At 38.0% G+C, this 17505-nt stretch overlaps 1 protein-coding gene across 1 annotated transcript in view; it reads left to right on the top strand.

Annotated features, from left to right (window-relative positions):
* The window catches only part of NDP (norrin cystine knot growth factor NDP), a 66934-nt gene that overhangs the window by 21976 nt on the left and 27453 nt on the right, over positions 1–17505 (top strand). The gene's annotated exons all lie outside the window — the stretch shown is intronic.

Here is a 17505-nt window from a genome sequence, read left to right on the forward strand (position 1 = left end):
ATAAGAAATGATGTAATGGACCTATTTATAGATGCATCTTTGGGAAAATTTATAATTATTTCCTTAGGACAAATTCTCAGAAGATCAAAGGTCAAATTTGAAAGTTTTTGATATGAATGATAACTTTTCCATACAGAACGCCATGAAATGTATACTCTGGACAACTGTGTTTGAGGATAACAGTTGCTTCCACACTTACCAACACTTGGTATATCATAGTCTTATTTAATTCTTGTCAGTTTGATACACAAAAAGTGATGTACACTCCATCTTTATTTTAGTGTGCATTTTATTACTAAGGAAGTTAAAGTTTCTTAAAAATAAAATAATTGGCTCTGCAATTTTGTGAATTACTCCTTATAGCCTTTGCCAATTTTAATTTTATTATTTTTTTATTTGTGAAAGCTCTTTATTAAATGTATATTTTTTGCTTCATATGTAGTAATGATATTTTCCCTTAAAGTTCACGTGTTGGAAACTTAATCCCCACTATGTTGGGAGACAGGACCTTTAAGAGGTGGTTAGGTCATGAGGGCTCCACCCTCATGAATACATTAATATTGTTATTGCTGAAATTGGTCAGTTATTGTGAAAGTGAGCTTGTTCTAAAAGCAAGGTTTGGCCCCCCTCTCGCTCTCTTGCACTCTCTTGTGCTTGCTTGCTCTTCTGCCATCTGCCATGAGATGAAGCAGCAAGAAGACTCTCACCAGATACAGACCCCTCAACCTTGAACTTCCCAGTCTCCAGAACTGTAAGAAAAAAATTCCTTTAAAAAAAATAAATTACATAGTTGATGGTATTTTGTTATAGCAACACAAAACAAACTAAGACAATGATGTTGCTCTGGATGTCATGATTAGAAAAGCCAATCCAACTCTTAGGTTACATAAATGTGTATCTATATCTCTTCTGAAATGTTCTTGATTTTTTCTTAAAATTTAATTTTTAGCCCAGCTGAAATTTATTTTGGAATATGAGGTTAATTTTCACACAAATATTTAGTCACATTCTATAATAAATATTATTTTAGAGGCTACAACTATCTTACACTAAATCCTTAAATATTCTTGTTAATTAAATGTCTGTTCTTGGCTTTATATTTTTGTTACTTTGATTTGTTTATCTATTCCTGCACCAGTACCACACTGTTCAAATTATCACAGCTTTATGAGACATTTCAACACTTGATTTCATCCTTTCTCATTTGTCTTTTTAGAATTTTCTTGGTTCTTCTTGCACATTTCTTCCTTTGGATAAACTTTAAAAGCATTTTGTCAAGCTGCAAAAATGTTCAGTTGGTATCGGATTAGATTAGCAACATATTACATTTATAAAGCAAGCTGGGAAGAATTTCTACTTTAACAATAATATGTTTCTTTTATTGAGAAACATTGTGTCTTTCTCTATTTTAAATTTTTGTTTTTAGTGTTTTGGGGTTTTCTTTGCATAGTATTGAACATTTATTGTTAATATCATTTGTAAAATGTCACTTTTGTTCACTTTGTGTATGAAGTAATATTTAGTTGTAAATATATGAAAGCTATTGACGCTTGTATCTTTATGTTATCTGCCACTTTCAAGTAGTTATAACATTCCATGGATGATTTTCTTAAAGTTCCAAAGTAGGTTTAAAAAACTGAAAATATGTTCTTTTTGTCCTCTTTTCACTGTTGATACCTCATTTTTTTTCTTGTTTTGCTGTGTTGTTCAGAATGCACAATAAATGAAAAAGAGTAATTGTGATTTCAGGCACCCTTATCTTATTCCTTATCACTCCTCAGAATGATGTGGGTTGTTGCTTTGCAAAATATACCACTTATCATGTTAAGAAAGTTTCTTTCATCCAGTTTGCCACATAAACTTTATTTATAATTATTGGATATTTTATTTTATCATTTATTAATTAATTAATTCTATGGAAATTCTGGCTTTTCTTCCTTGATATGATAAATTATGTTAGTAGATTTAAAAATATTAAATAACTTTTGCACTCCTGATATAAGCTCTTTTTTGTGGTATGTTATTCTTTTATTTTCATTCTGGACTCAGTTTGCCAATGCTATGTTTAGAATTTTTATTTCTATATATTCACCATTTAATAAGGTTTCTCTCTGAGTGTTTAATTTTTATCAGGTTTTGATATTGTGGTTTTGCTAACTTCATGAAATGAATTGGAAACTTTCCATCATTTTCTCTACTTTGGAATTATTTAAATCGTATTGGAATATTATAAAAATGAAAATAACCCAGTAATTCTTCTTCCACAAGTCTTGTAATTTATTCCATGGTTTCTGGTCTATTCTAATATTTTACTTTTTCTTGAACCAGTTTGTAAGGCTGTTTCTCAGAAAAGTGCTTCTGGAACGTTGATGTGCACACATGTCTCCTAGGGATCTCACTAATATATAGATTCTGATTCAGTAGGACTATACCATGAGAGGGAATCCAAGTATCCCACTCTCTAGTGTTTTACCTTAATTAGAGAAAAACATTAGAATAGCTACAGAGGTGGAGCATCCAAGGTCTTCTCCAGAAGTAGACTAGATTTGAGGATTCATGTTTATGTGATTTTATTGAAAAAGTGCTCCCATAAAAATCTGGCAAGATAGCCTGTACAACATGGTGAGACCCTGTCTCTACAAAAATTAAAAAATATATATATAGCCAAACATAGTGGCCATATTGGAGTACAGCAGGTGGAAGGAGTGCTTGAGCCCAGGAGGTTGAGGCTGCAGTGGGCCATGTTTGAATCACTGCAGTCCAGCCTGGGCAACAGAGTGAGACCTCTAAAAATAAAAAATAAAAAAATCTGGCAAGGGAGTGAGGCAAGCAGGATAGAGAAGGGGAAAAGTCAAGCATGGGTGGAAGTACAGATGACATCTTAGCCTCAGCCTGATCTTGCAGGGAGCCCTGAGGGTTAAATTATAACTCAGAGTTTATACTGATGGGGACAAAAGACCTGGGCTTCATTCTCCTGTACCCATCAATCATTGGCTAAAGACTGTGGGTCCAGTAGTGGGTAGACGTGAGATAAACTCCCAGGTACTTCCTGTTCTAGTGCCTGTGAAAAAAGTGGCTCCAGTAGCCTGTGATTAATCCTCCCCCAAATAGTTGCAGAAGTTGGGGGAGGGTACGTGCTGTTAAAAGGGATTCAAGATGTATTAGTCAGGTTCTCCAGAAATATAGAACCAATAGAATATATATATGTGTATATACATGTGTGTGTGTGTGTGTGTGTGTGTGTATAGAGAGAGAGAGAGAGCTATGAGGGGATTTATTACAAAAATTGGCCCATGTGATTATGAAGGCTGAGAAGTCTCATGGCAGGCTGTCTGCAAGCTGGAGACCCTGGGAACTGGTAGAGTGGCTCAATTCAAGTCCGAAGGTTTCAGAACCAGGAAAGCTAATGATGTAACCTTTGGTTACATCATTACAACAGTGGGAACCTGGGGATCCACTGGTGTAAGTCCTGGAGTCCAGAGGCCATGAAGCCCAGAGTTCTGATGTCCGAGAACAGGAGGGAAAGAGTGTATCCTAGCTCCTGCAGATAAATTGGACACATTTGTCTTTTCTCTGTTTTGTTCTCTTTGGGCTCCTAGCTGATTGGATGGTACTGGCCCACACTGAGAGTGGATCTTCCCCACTTAGTCCACTCAGACTCATACATTAATATCTGGAAACACCCTCACAGACACACCCAAAAATAATGCTTTAGGTATTTCTTAATCCAGTCAAGTTGACACCTAACATTAACCATCACTGATAACTTCCGACAGTCAGTCCCTCTATGTTGGAATACTTTTGTAGAAGATTGATGGCCTGGGAGTAGGGTTGACATCTGAATTCATTTTGCAAAAAGCATAACAAGAGTATATGACTGAATAGGAAGTCATATCACCTCTGCTTTAAGGTGAGACATGGAAAAACTATGGACCAGGCTAAGATTCTCCTAGAAAATTGCTTTGCATTTACTACAGTGCATATACACATGGGACATAAAAGCTTGAAGCTCTATTCCAGATGATATAACAAAAATATCTTTAGCTTGGAATTTTTCAAGGCTTTATACCATTAAATATATCTCAGTAATTGACTCAAAGTAAGTTATTTCCAACAGTGCAAGGTGACTAAATAAAATAATGTATATGGAAATTTTATCTATATATTAGTTTGTAACTCTGTCTCTCTCGTTACATTCACCCTTGAAAACCCAGCTATCACTTTGTGAAGAAGTCCATGCTATGGAGGGAGGACATATGTGGGTGTTTCAGCTGACAGTCCCAGCTAGGCCCCAAGCCAACGGTCAGTATCAGCCTCAGATATGTGAGTGAATGAGTCTTCAGAGGATTGCAGCCTCCAACCTCTGATCTGCCCCAGCTAAAGCTCCAGGCATTGTGGTATGGAGACAAACTGTTTCTTCTATGTCTTGAATTTCTGATCCACTAAATCCATGAGATAATAAATGATTGTTGACATTTTCAACCACTAAGTATAGGGTTGATTTGCTAACTGAGACATGCACAGTAATATTTCCCCACTAATTAAGACACCATTGTTATATACTAAACTTCAAAATATACATAGCTTGATTTATAAACCCTCATATTTCATTGATCTGTTTAGTAGTATCTATTGAGGAAGGTTTTCTTTTGTATTAGTATATACATAGGTAATGCTATGGTAAAATACAAAACTCCAAAACTCTGTAGCTTAATACAATAAAGACTTATTTCACAGTCACACACATTCCACCATGGGTCAATCAACTCTCCGGGCCAGTTCTGTATCATGTAGAGATTCACTGACATAGGCTGTTTTCATGTTGCGATGCCACAATAATCATATATGGCCTTCATGTCACTGAAGCATGAGAAGAGAGAGCTGGAGAGTTTAAGCCCATGATCTTAAACACTGATTAAGAAGTGATACCTTTCCTGCCCATTGGCCAGAACTGGTTCCATGGTCCAATCCACAGCAAGGGGGTTGAGCAATGTGGAGGAAAACATGGAAACTGAGTGAGCAGTAAGTGTTCTTGCCATGTCTTCATTATTCATTGTTTATTTTTCTAGAAATTTCTTAGATATTCTCATCCATATATTGGCCCTGAAAAACTTTATAATCCAATGTACTGAGTTTTAATTATTTTTATTTTTTAGAAAAACAGATCTTTTTTCTATTATTATACTTTAAGTTCTAGGGTACATGTGCACAATGTGCAGGTTTGTTACATATATATACATGTGCCATGTTGGTGTGCTGCACCCATTAACTCGTCGTTTACATTAGGTATTTCTCCTCATGCTCTCTCTCCCCCTTCCCTCCACCCCACAACAGGCCCTGGTGTGTGTGATGTTCCCCACCCTGTGTCCAAGTGTTATCGTTGTTCAATTCCCATCTATGAGAGCATGCGGTGTTTGGTTTTCTGTCCTTGCGATAGTTTGCTCAGAATGATGGTTTCCAGTTTCTTCCATATCCCTACAAAGGACATGAACTCATCCTTTTTTATGGCTGCATAGTATTCCATGGTGTATATGTGCCACATTTTCTTAATCCAGTCTGTCATTGATGGACATTTGGGTTGGTTCCAAGTCTTTGCTATTGTGAACAGTGCAGCAATAAACATACGTGTGCATGTGTCTTTATAGTAGCATGATTTATAATCCTTTGAGTATATATCCAGTAATGGGATGGCTGGGTCAAATGGTATTTCTAGTTCTAGATCCTTGAGGAATCACCACACTGTCTTCCACAACAGTTGAACTAGTTTACAGTCCCACTAACAGGGAAAAAGTGTTCCTATTTCTCCACATCCTCTCTAGCACCAAAACAGATCCTTTTGTTTGGGGAAGAGGGGCAGAAAATAAGGTAAAACAAAGAGGAACCCAAATGATTCCCTGTTTCACATTGTTGGACATTTTTATTTGTTCCACCATCCTTATCAGCCAAGACCCTTTTGATTCCTGATTAAGTATTATAAATCATGATTTAATGCCTCATTCATTTACCTTAGGCCATAACCGATTACTGGCTCTAGACTCAAAAGCTGAGGAAAGGGCAATTACATTTTCAGATTTCCTTGATAATTTCTCCTTAGAGCAATAAAGAATATAAAAGTGATCTGTATGGGAATAACTATATCTGAAGCATCATTGTTGCCTACTTGAAACATTGGTCTGAGAAACCTAAACTTGAAGCAGAAAATAGACATATCATGTGAGGGGAATGTCCAATAATTTAAGAGTTCTGTAGTTTGGAAGGAGGAAAGAGTAAAATATAGCCATATTAAAGATAGAAGAAAATGTTGTGTTCAAAAGAAAACAAGCCTTGCTCAAAAAGCTTTGAAATAATTATATAATTTTAATTGAAATCTCTGGAAGAGTAGGCAAAATATGTGTTTTTGTCAATTTCTTGTTTAGTTGGCAGGGAATTCTCCTTAGAGGAGTGAGGAGAAAGCTGTGCTTTTAATATTGTGCCTTCATCATCTTTTGTGTCTGTGTCTGTAGAAATAGTCCCCCATTGCCTTGGAACATGATGCTTCAGGTCCATCTCAAGCCTGCCTTATGCAGTAAATCGCAGGTATCATTTTGAGATTACATTGTGCTTGAATATTTCTTTTTTTCTTCGTGTGAGCAACCAAGAGTCTGCCTGGAATAGAAGTGAGCACTAGGCCTGCTCCAGACTTCTAAATATTGACACAATCTGGGCAGAAGACAGTGTGCAGCCCCTTTCCCTTTCATATTCGCTCCTAAGATGATCCAGTTTCATGACTTTCAAAGGTATCTACATGCTGGTGACTCCAAAATTTGTATCTGCAGTCCAGATCTCTCCCCTGAACTCCAGGTGCTGTCCATTTCTCTATTTTTGTGTCTATTAGGCATTTCCAAAGCAGAACTCTTGGTTCCACCTGCACCCCGACTGTACACTTCTTCAATCTTCCTTATTTCTGTCAATGACAACATGATTAAATCAGTTGTTCAGGATAACAGCCTATATATCCTCCTTGATTCCCCCTTTCCCTCTCAAATTCTGAAGCCAACCCATCACCAAGTTCCTTAGGAAATCTATATTGAGAGTATTTCCAGAATCCAACTACATTTCACCACTCCACCACTACCAACTGAATTCAGGTTTTTACTAAGAGGAACTGTTAATTTGTCCATGAATTATTTCCTGCAGAGAGAAAATTGGCCTCTTGCAAATCTCCATAGAAACTGGCCAAGGGCAGTACTTAAGGCAATCAATCTTGGTCAACCATGAGGCTTGGACCTCAGCCCTCCAAGCATGCCGGAATAGGGGCCGATGCTTCTCCAGCCATGAACGCAGATGTGGCAAATCTTGCTGTTAGCTTTCTGTGTCATACAGCCACAGCATGGAGCTTGGATTCTCCCCCAACTTTCATAACACTAGAAGAGAAGTTGGCAGGATAGGGGTGGGACAAGGTTTTGTTATATCAAATTGTTATTATATCCTGGTCCCCAGTCACACCAGAGGCAAGACTGGCAAGATAGAGATGGAGCATGGTTCTACTATGTAATACTGTTATTACATCCTGGCCCTTCATCATATCAGAATAGAGCCTGGCTCTTCCTTAAATTATTCAGCATAAAAGCTCCATGTCCCAACAATTATGTCTCTTTTCCACATCTGACCTTTGGGGAGCTACCCCAGTGGGTGAGGTACAATGGGAAACTCACAGATCTGAAATAAATGCTGCTCCAGCAGGTCTGCTCTGTTTGTCATCAGAACATTTGCCCTTCTTGCCCAATAGATGTTCCAGTATGTCTAAATCAGAGCTCTTGGCTCTGCCTCCCACACGTACTGTACGTACTCCCTGATCTTCCCTATTTTAGTTACATGGGAACTCCAATTAATCACTACTTGTTCACACCAAAAACCCAAGTGCTATCACCAATTCCTTTTCCTCACCCAGGCCATAAATTCAATTCATCAACAAGTTCTGCAAAAGCTCTACTTTCAAAATATAGTCAGAATTCCATCATGTTTCACTGCATTGGCCTCCTAACCAGACTGCCTGTTTCCACAAAAGACCCAGGGTGATCTTTTATGAACATGAACCAGGTCAGGTCATCCTCTAGTTCAAAACTCCCCAGTGGCTTCCTATCACATTAGAATGCACTGAAAATGCCTTACAATACCCAGAGACTTGACATGATCTGACCCTTGACTCATTTTCTTCTACTCTTGCTCTTCTTATTCACTCTACTGCAGCCATAGTGGCCTCCTATTTATGCTCCCCTCCCAAGGCTGTCTCCTTTGCCTGGAGTTGTCTTCTTCCAGCCCTTGCATGACCTCTCTTATTTCACCCCTATTCCTGCTCAAATACCACCTCCTCCTAGGGGCATTTCCTGATCACCCAACATAAAATAGCACTCCCTTTCACTCCTTATCTCCTTATCATTCTGGATTTTCTTCCTTGCGCTTATAATGACCTGAGAGTTTATTGTATATTTGTTTATGAGCTTGTTGTCTGTCTCTTTAATGGAATGTCAGTTTCATGAGAGCTGGAACCTTGTCTATCTTCTTTGCTATTCTAACCTTAAGGCCTAAAACAGGGCTTGACACTGCTCAAAAATTATTTGTTGAATAAATGAATAAATGGGACTGAGAAAAGGTTGGAAAATCATTTCTCAGATACCTGGGAAAATCAAGGGGCATTTCTGAAAATCTTACTATTCATCAACTAAGTAAGAAAAGATAGGGTTTTCTGTATTTAATTGGTGCTTAATAAATGCAGATTGAATAAACGAATGAATAAAATGAAGCTGCTTCTATTTATTGCACAGAAAAACTGTGGACTACCTTTAAGTATTTTTTTCATTTTTTAATAAAGACTATTTATATACTTTGTAAATAAAGGATAAATACAGATATGTTGAAGGAACAGAATAGTTAAAAAGTTATAGCAGTTACCAGATTTCAGAACTGTCTTTCTCAGTAGTTTTGATAATACTTTCTAATATATTTCAAAAATGTGTAGTAATATACTTTTTAATATTTCCTTCAAGTAAATGCTTATACACACAATTGGAGTCAGCAGGAAACATTCTGTAGTATGTTGTCATGCTACAGTAAAAAATATTCAGTTATTTTCCTAAACGATAAATAAATAATTCTTAAAATAGTTATTTCTGACCACCGTTTTACTGATGTGGACACGATGGGAACACTGTTCATTGAAATGAAAGACAAACTCTTCGACTTACACTCTAAATTTACTAGTTCTTTTTTTGTTTGTTTGTTTAATTAACATAGTGCAGAGGGGAAACCAGGGGCAAATGGAAGCACATCTCAGAGGAAACTCTGAGAGTATGAGGTATAGCAAATTCCTGGCTGTCACCCAGCTGCTGGGCCACAAGTTCAGCAATATGGCTTTCTCAAGGGCACATGAATTGGGTGCATCTTCATATTTACGTTCTGGCCTTTCTCTTTCCTTTATAATATTTCTTGGGTTTTTGCTTGTTTTCTTTTCTTACAAATCTTTATAAGTTATTGTCATGAGAGAAGGAATTGATGCCTGCCAGAGAAAGGACTCTAATGAGTATTTTGTTTGTTGGTTGGTTTTTAGAGACAGGGTCTCTATCACCCAGGCTGGAGTGTGGTGGCATGATCTTAGCTCACTGTAACCTTGAACTCCTGGGCTCAAGTAATCCTCCCGCCTTAGCCTCCTGAGTAGCTACAGGCATGTGCCACCATGCCCAGCTATTTTTTTTTTTTTTTTTTTTTTGTAGAAATGGAGTCTCACTATGTTGCCCAAGCTGGTCTCAAACTCCTGGCCTCAAGCAGTCCACCCACCTCAGCCTCCCATCTGAAGGGTTTGTTTTGTCTTGTTTTGCTTCAAATTTTGACGTTTATTTTAGATATAGGAGATACATGTGCAGATTTGTTACATGGGTATGTTGCACACAGGTAGTGAGCACAGTACCCAATAGGTAGTTTTTCAACCCACAGCCTCTTCCTCCCTCCCCCATCTAGCAGTGTGCAGTGTCTATTGTTCCCATGTTTACATCCATGTGTACTCAGTGTTTAGCTCCCACTTATAAGTGAGAACATGTGGTATTTAGTTTTCTGTTCCTGCATTAGTTTGCTTAGGATCATGGCCTCCAGTTCTATCTATGTTGCTACAAAGGACATGATTTCATTCTTTTTTATAGCTGTGTAGTATTCCATGGTATATCTGTACCACATTTTCTTTATCCAATCAACCATTGATAGGTACCTAGGTTGATGCCATGTCTTTGCTATTGTGAATAGCACAACGATGACCATATGAGTGCATGTGTCTTTTTGGTAGAATGATCTAGTTTCCTTTGGGTATATATCCACTGATGAGATTTGCTGGGCCAAATGGTAGTTCTGTTTTCAGTTCTTTGAGAAATATCCAGACTACTTTTCCCAGTGGCTGAACTAATTTACATTCCCACCTACAATGTGTAAGTATTCCCTTTTCTCCACAGCCTTGCCAGCATGTGTTGTTTTTTGACTTTTTAGTAATAGCCATTATTATTATTATTATTATTATTATTATTATTATTATTGAGATGGAGTTTCGCTCTTGTTGCCCAGGCTGGAGTGCAATGGTGTGATCTCGGCTCACTGCAACCTCCGCCTCCCAGGTTCAAGCGATTCTCCTGCCTCAGCCTCCCTAGTAGCTGGGATTACAGATATGCACCACCACGCCCGGATATGTATATATATATTTTTTTGTATTTTTAGTAGAGATGGGGTTTCTCCATGTTGGTCAGGCTGCTCTCAAACTCCCGACCTCAGGTGATCCGCCCGCCTTGGCCTCCCAAAGTGCTGGGATTACAGGCATGAGCCACTGTGTCTGGCCAGTAATAGCCATTTTGACTGGTATAAGATGATAGCTCATGGTGGTTTTGATTCGCATTTCTCTAATGAGTAGTGATGTTCAGCGTTTTTTTCATATGCTTGCTAGCTGTGTGTATATCTTCTTTTGAAAAGTGTCCGTTCATGTCCTTTGCCCATTTTTAATGGGATTATTTGTTTTATGCTTGTTGATTTGTTTAAGTTCCTTATAGATTCTGGATATTAGACTTTTGTTGAATACATAGTTTGCAAAAAATTTCTCTCATTCTGTAGGTTGTCTGTTTACTCTATTGATACTTTCTTTTGTTGTGCAGAAGTTGTTTAGTTTAATTAGGTCCCACTTGTCAATTATTGTCTTTGTTGCAATTGAAGCCTTTTATTTTTTCTAGCCTCAAACCACCAAATATGTTTTTTTAAGATTAAGTTTGAATTGAAAAAGTCATCCATAAATTTGGGGCAAAGAAACTGTTCAATATGTGAAAAAATTATTTTGAGAATAATAAATAAGTGTCAAGTATGATGACCGGTATGATTTTCTTTTCTGCTGGGGGAAGATCAAGAAATATAATTTTTCTCTGAGTATCCAGTCAATGACTACATTTTTAATTTTGTTTCAAAAGTGTACCTTAATTATAAGCTATCTGTACAAACTCTAACAATAATTGCTTTTATGTGACATTGACCTTAAGTAAGATTAAAATGAACCTTACAGGAATTTGTTGAGCTGCTAATGAAAATAGTGATCCTGAAACATGCAAAGTTAATTAACAATGTATTTCTAAGTGAATTTCATATTTTATACAAAAGTAGGAGAATATTTCTTAATCCTGTAAAGTTTTAAGAATTTGAGCAAATAAGATTTGACAGTAGAGTCTATTATTTTATAGCAAGAACATAAGAAATTGAAGTTCAAATATGACCGAAACAGTTCTGTCTCATTCTATGGAGCAAGTTATTACTTCCTAGTCGGCCAGTAGTTTTGTAGGCATTATAATATGGGAGTCAAAGACCTTGGGTCTGTTTACAGATGGAACTAGGTTCACTATTTCCATAGGTGCTCTACAGCAAGGCCGTGGTCTAACAACAACACAGAGCAATAATGTCTGAAATCAAAAGAAGTGGCAGTTCGATGTCTCAAATAGCTTTCACACTGAGCCTCTTAAATTGGTTTTCTTTACCCATAAAACAGATGAAGTAACTGAGGCTGTAAGAAGTTAATAACTTTCCCAAAATTGCAGAGCTAAATAAGTTTCCAGGCTGGGGCGACTGTGATATAATTGAGTTAAGGATACAAAAAATTGTAGCAGCATTATAGTAGCAGATGATCAGCCTGACTGTTACCAGTGAAAGATGCCAATGGGATACTTAAATGGAGATTTTTTCAGGAGAAAGTGAAATCCGCATTCTGTGGAGTTCAGGAAGCGGGTCAAAAGAAATTGACATCCAACAAACATTTGAATGGTGAATCGAATAAACCATCAGGTGTGTGTGAGTGGAGAAGAGAATTGAGGCCTTGGAGGAAAGGAATGCCAGGGTAGGAATGGATCCTATAACATAATGAAGACTAAGGGAAGAAAGAACTTTAAGGAAGAGTTGCTTAATTGTGTCAGATAGTATTGAGAGGTCCTTTGGGGTAAAAATAAGACCTTTGAAATAAAATGGACATCCGGGATCTTTTCCTAGCATGGAGGCCCCCAGAAGTTTGGCAGCGTACTAAGTGATGATTTTAATAACCATGTTTCTCACCTAAATGAGGAAGGGCTAATTTTAGAACCATAGTGAAACAAGATGACACACTTTATTACAGGATTTTTTCCCACTTAAAGACAAGTCTTTTTTTCTCAAATGTTCTTTGGACCTACTTGAATCCTTACATTTTTAATTTTGTGTATAAAATATTTTTTCATTATCTTTATGCAGTAACTCACAGATAATTTATTTAAAAAGCAATGAGTTAGATAATAATCTTAACTTTTCTATTACATAACAATGTTGCTCATAAAATGATTTTTACAAAGTTCAAAAGGTGCTTAAATTTAGAGCCAAGTCTTTTTTCTTTTGTCATCTTTTTATAAACCAAAGAGTGCGCCTTATTTATGCCTTTGATGAGATGTACAGTATGTTGTAAAAAAAGATGTTCTCTCAGTGCTCTGAGGAAGCTCATAAAATGGTGGAAAAGATGCCAAAAGAAATTATTCATTAAAATTACTGCATATCTAGTGGCTCATTGGCTTGAATTTACACTATGAAATTGTTTATTAACTGATTGACTATGTACGTGTATAATAGCTAAACACTGGGTACACTTATGATGGGTAAAAACTGCTCTTTGGTGTCATCTGACGTTCTTGGCTTTTGTTTATTTCCCTAAGGTTGTCTCTTTAATCAGGTAACATTTAGGGGGAGGGGAGAGAACATGCCATGTTGTGTGTGTGTGTGTGTGTGTGTGTTTTAAATAGACTTCATTTTTTAGAGCAGGTTTGGGTTCACAGCGAAATTGGGTGGAAAGTAAAGAGAGTTGCCATGTATCCTCTGTCTCCATACCCACAAAATCTCCCCAACTATTGATATCCTGTACCAGAGTGGTACATTTGTTATAGTCAGTGAACCTACACTGATACATCATTATCACCCAGAGTCCATCGTTTTCATTAGGGTTCACTCTTCATGTTGTAAATTCTATGGATTTGGGCAAATGTATAATAACAGGCATTCACCATTACAGTATCACACAAATAGTTTCACTGCTCTAAAAATTCCTCTGTGCTGCATCTATTTATCTCTCTCCCTAACCCCTGGCAACCACTGATCTTTTGACTGTCTTCATAGTTTTGCCTTTTCCAGAATGTCATATAGTTGGAATCATACAGTATGTGACCTTTTCAGATTGGCTTCTTTCACTTAGTAATATGCATTTAAATTTCCTCCATGTCTTTTCATGGCTTGATAGCTCTTTTTTTGTGCGAAATAATATTCCATTGTCTAAATGTACTACAGTTTATTTATTCATTCACCTATGGAAGGACGTCTTAGTTGCTTCCAAGTATTGACAATTATGAATAAAGCTGCTATAAACATCTGTGTGCGGACATACACGTGTGTGGAAGTAAGTTTTTAACTCATTTGGTTAAATACCAAGGAATGTGAGTGCTGGATTCTATGATAAGACTTTGTTTAGTGTTGTAGGAAACTACCAGAATGCTTTCCAAAGTGGTTGTGCCATTTTGCATTTCCACCAGCAACAGATGGGAGTTACTGCTTCTCCACATCCTCGCCAGCATTGGGTGGTGTGGTGTTGTCGATGTTTTGAAGTTTGGACATTTTAATAGGTGTGTAGGAGCATCTAATTGCTGTTTTAATTTGCAATTCCCTAATGACATATGATGTGGAACATCTTTCCATATGCTTATTTGCCATCTGTATATCTCCTTTGGTGAGATGTCTGTTCAAGTATTTTGCTCATTTTTAAAATTAGGTTGTTTGTTTTCTTACTGTTGAGTTTAAGAGTTCTTTGTGTATTTTCAATATCAGTCCTTTATCCAATGTGTCTTTTGCAAACATTTTCTCCCAGTCAGTGGCTTTTCTTCTCATTCTCTTGACATTATATTTAACAGAGGAGAAGTTTTTTAATTTTAGTAAGGTCAAGCTTATCAGTTACGTCTTTCATGGATAGTGCCCTTGGTGTTGTAAAGGGAGCTTTTAAAAATACCAAATACCCAACCCCCCTTTTAGAAACTTTATTTTAATTAGCCTGGGTGAGGCCTGAGCCTCAGCATTCTTTAAACTCTCCATTCAATCCTAAAATTTAAAAGTACAAGTCTAAAGACATGGAGACCTTTCTCTAGTTTCAGGCAGTAGCTTTCTATGATTAAAAGCAAAAACAAAGCTACTATTTGTTTTGCTGGTGACAGTCTACTTTTCTGGCTTTCCTCCTACCTCTTTGACTTCTTCTTTACAGTCTTACTCAGTGTAGGGGAGATCCAGGGCTCCTCCTAGTCTACCATTTCTTCTTCAGCTAGAGTCTGATTCTGGGTGATCTCAGTCAAATAGCTTTAAATACACTCCATAGGTTGACAACCTCCAAATGTATAGCTCCAGCTCTGAAACTGGCCCTGGAATTCAGACCTGTGTATCAACCTGTCTTCTTCACATTTCAACTTGGATGTCTTACAAGAATGTCAGACTGAACCTGTTTCAAATGGAGTTGATGCATACAGCTCCACCCCTCACCAAACCTGTGCTTCCCTCCCTCCACCATGGGTCAGGAATCACCCTTGATTTTTCTCCTTTTTTTAACTACCACGTCCAATGCAGAGGAAATCTTATATGTTCTCCCAAATATATCTGAAATCTGTTCACTTCACTCTATCTCCACTACTTCAACCTTGGTGCAAGCTACCACCTTCTCTTGTCTAGGAGATTTCAGTGACTTCTCTCCTGCCACACTTTGCTCCTTTCCACCTCCTTATCTGCACATGATCCATCTTGACATATGAGCCAAAGTAAGCTTCCTGATTGAAGAGACAGACAAAGAGCAAACTCTTCTCTCTTTCCCTCTAGACTCTCAATCTCAACGTGATTTCTAGAGTTCCACCAGCCATCTGGTGCCCATGAATTGACCTGCCAGAGGAAAACAGAAGCCAACAGTGCTGAGTATGATGGAAGTGGAAGGAGCTTGGGTTTTTGATGATATCATGGAGCCACTATACCAGCCCTAGAAACTGCCCACTTCCAGATCGAGCACCATAAATGTCCTTATGTTTTAAGCTATTGATACTCAAGGTTTTGTCATTTGCCTTTAATGTGTCCTTGTGGACATACTCCTACACCACAACTGTAGAAACTTTGTCTGTCTTATTCAATGCCAGAGCCCCTGGGATGAGAACAACTCGGGCAGTTAGGAGGCACTCAAAGAAATTTCTTTTTCTGTATTTCAAAGTTTATTTCAAATTATTTACTATGGCTTTGTGATAATGACATTTAAATAGTCATGCTTTCTGAAAAACAGTTTTTTCATAAAAGAATATTTGTTGAATGAACGCCTGGATGAAAGAAAGCACCTGTTTTCAGCCCTGCTGGGCTACTTATCTTTGCTCCTCTGCTTTAGTCTCCTTGCACATATATAACCTCTCCTTTGTCTGTCTGGCTTGCCATTCTATCCTCTCCTTTTTAACCCCACTTGGCACCAGATCCCTGACCTTCACTCTGCTCATCACACCCTCCTGGCTTACGGTAGCCTAAATTTAAGCCTAGACAAAATGTGTGGCTGCAAATCACTTCGAAAACTCACTTTTGTCCTCTAGTTCCCACTCTGTGCCTTCGAAGTCCAGGTCCAGTGGCGTTCTCCTGGATGCACCACTTCCTCTTATTGTACCTTTTGCTTTTCTTGTGGCACTTATCATGCTCTACCTTGCAGTGTCTTCACAAGTGAACATTTCTCTCTTCCCTATAATATCATAAACATTTTTAAGAACTGGATCCATGTCCTACTTTTATGTGTCTCCCCAACAAATAGCAGAGCGTTACTCTGCAGGTGCTGCTCAGGGAGTTTCTGTTGAACAGGGGCAGCAGAGCGTAGTAGGTAAGCCATGGTCTTTGGAGACAAAAAAGCCAGAGTTCATACCTACCATTTGCCTGCTGTTTCAAGCACAGGCAAGCCACCTAATTTTTCAGAGCCTCAGTTTTTCCATTTGTAAAATAGAGACAATAATGGTATCTACTTTATAGAGTTGTATATCTCTTTGAAAGAGATAATACATATAGAATATTTGGCACAGAGGCTGACAGAGAGTAAACACCCATTAAGTAGCTGCTATTACTATTAACAGGTATTTTTGAATGAATGAATACGATCATATTCATGGGACAACAGAAATTAGCAATCTCACTTGATAATTATAAACTGTGCCTCGTAGATTATGCTGGTATATTGGGAGTACACAAATGCACATACACCATGGATCTTGTTATATACCCACAAAGGAACTTCCTACTTTTGAAATACTATAGCAGAGACTAGAGCAGACTGACAATGAATCCGAAGCCATTTATTTGTTTGGGAAAGTAACTAGGAAGAAGTGGACACTGTGTTTCCATCTGTATGTTAATGATGTTAGTTTGCCTAAATTTGGAAAATGTAGTATTCAGGTTAGGGTTCCTGGTTGCCAACCTCAAAAAGTGTCTCTAGCTAATTAAAGGAGAAAGGAATGTATTGGCAGAATCTTGGTGGGGGTGGGGATGGGGTGCAATTCACAGAATCACCAGGAAAGCTAGAGCCCCAGGCTCATGAAATGGTGGCAAACACAGATGCAACCAAAGAGACCAAACTACTAAGGATGCAGTCACAGGCCCTGTATCCCCAGATTACTAACTGTCACATTGCTGGACTCTGTAGCTCCCCACACCAGCTGCTGCAACCTCTGGGATCTCGATTCCCGTGGAACCACAAAATCGGCATGCCTTGGTCATTCCTCCCAGATGGCTCATCTGGTGAACCAGGCTTGGTTACACCTGGCTCCTCCAGCTGTCCTAAGGAGGGGAGGGGAAACACCTGCTTCTTCGGATTCTGCAACAAGAACTCGGGTCCTATCTCCCACCTGCTTTGGGATGACCCATCCCCCCAGGGGTGTTTGAATGCTGGATGACTCCTGTAAATAT

The sequence above is a fragment of the Piliocolobus tephrosceles genome, chromosome 12 (genome assembly GCF_002776525.5).
Source record: "Piliocolobus tephrosceles isolate RC106 chromosome 12, ASM277652v3, whole genome shotgun sequence".
NCBI lineage: Eukaryota > Metazoa > Chordata > Mammalia > Primates > Cercopithecidae > Piliocolobus > Piliocolobus tephrosceles.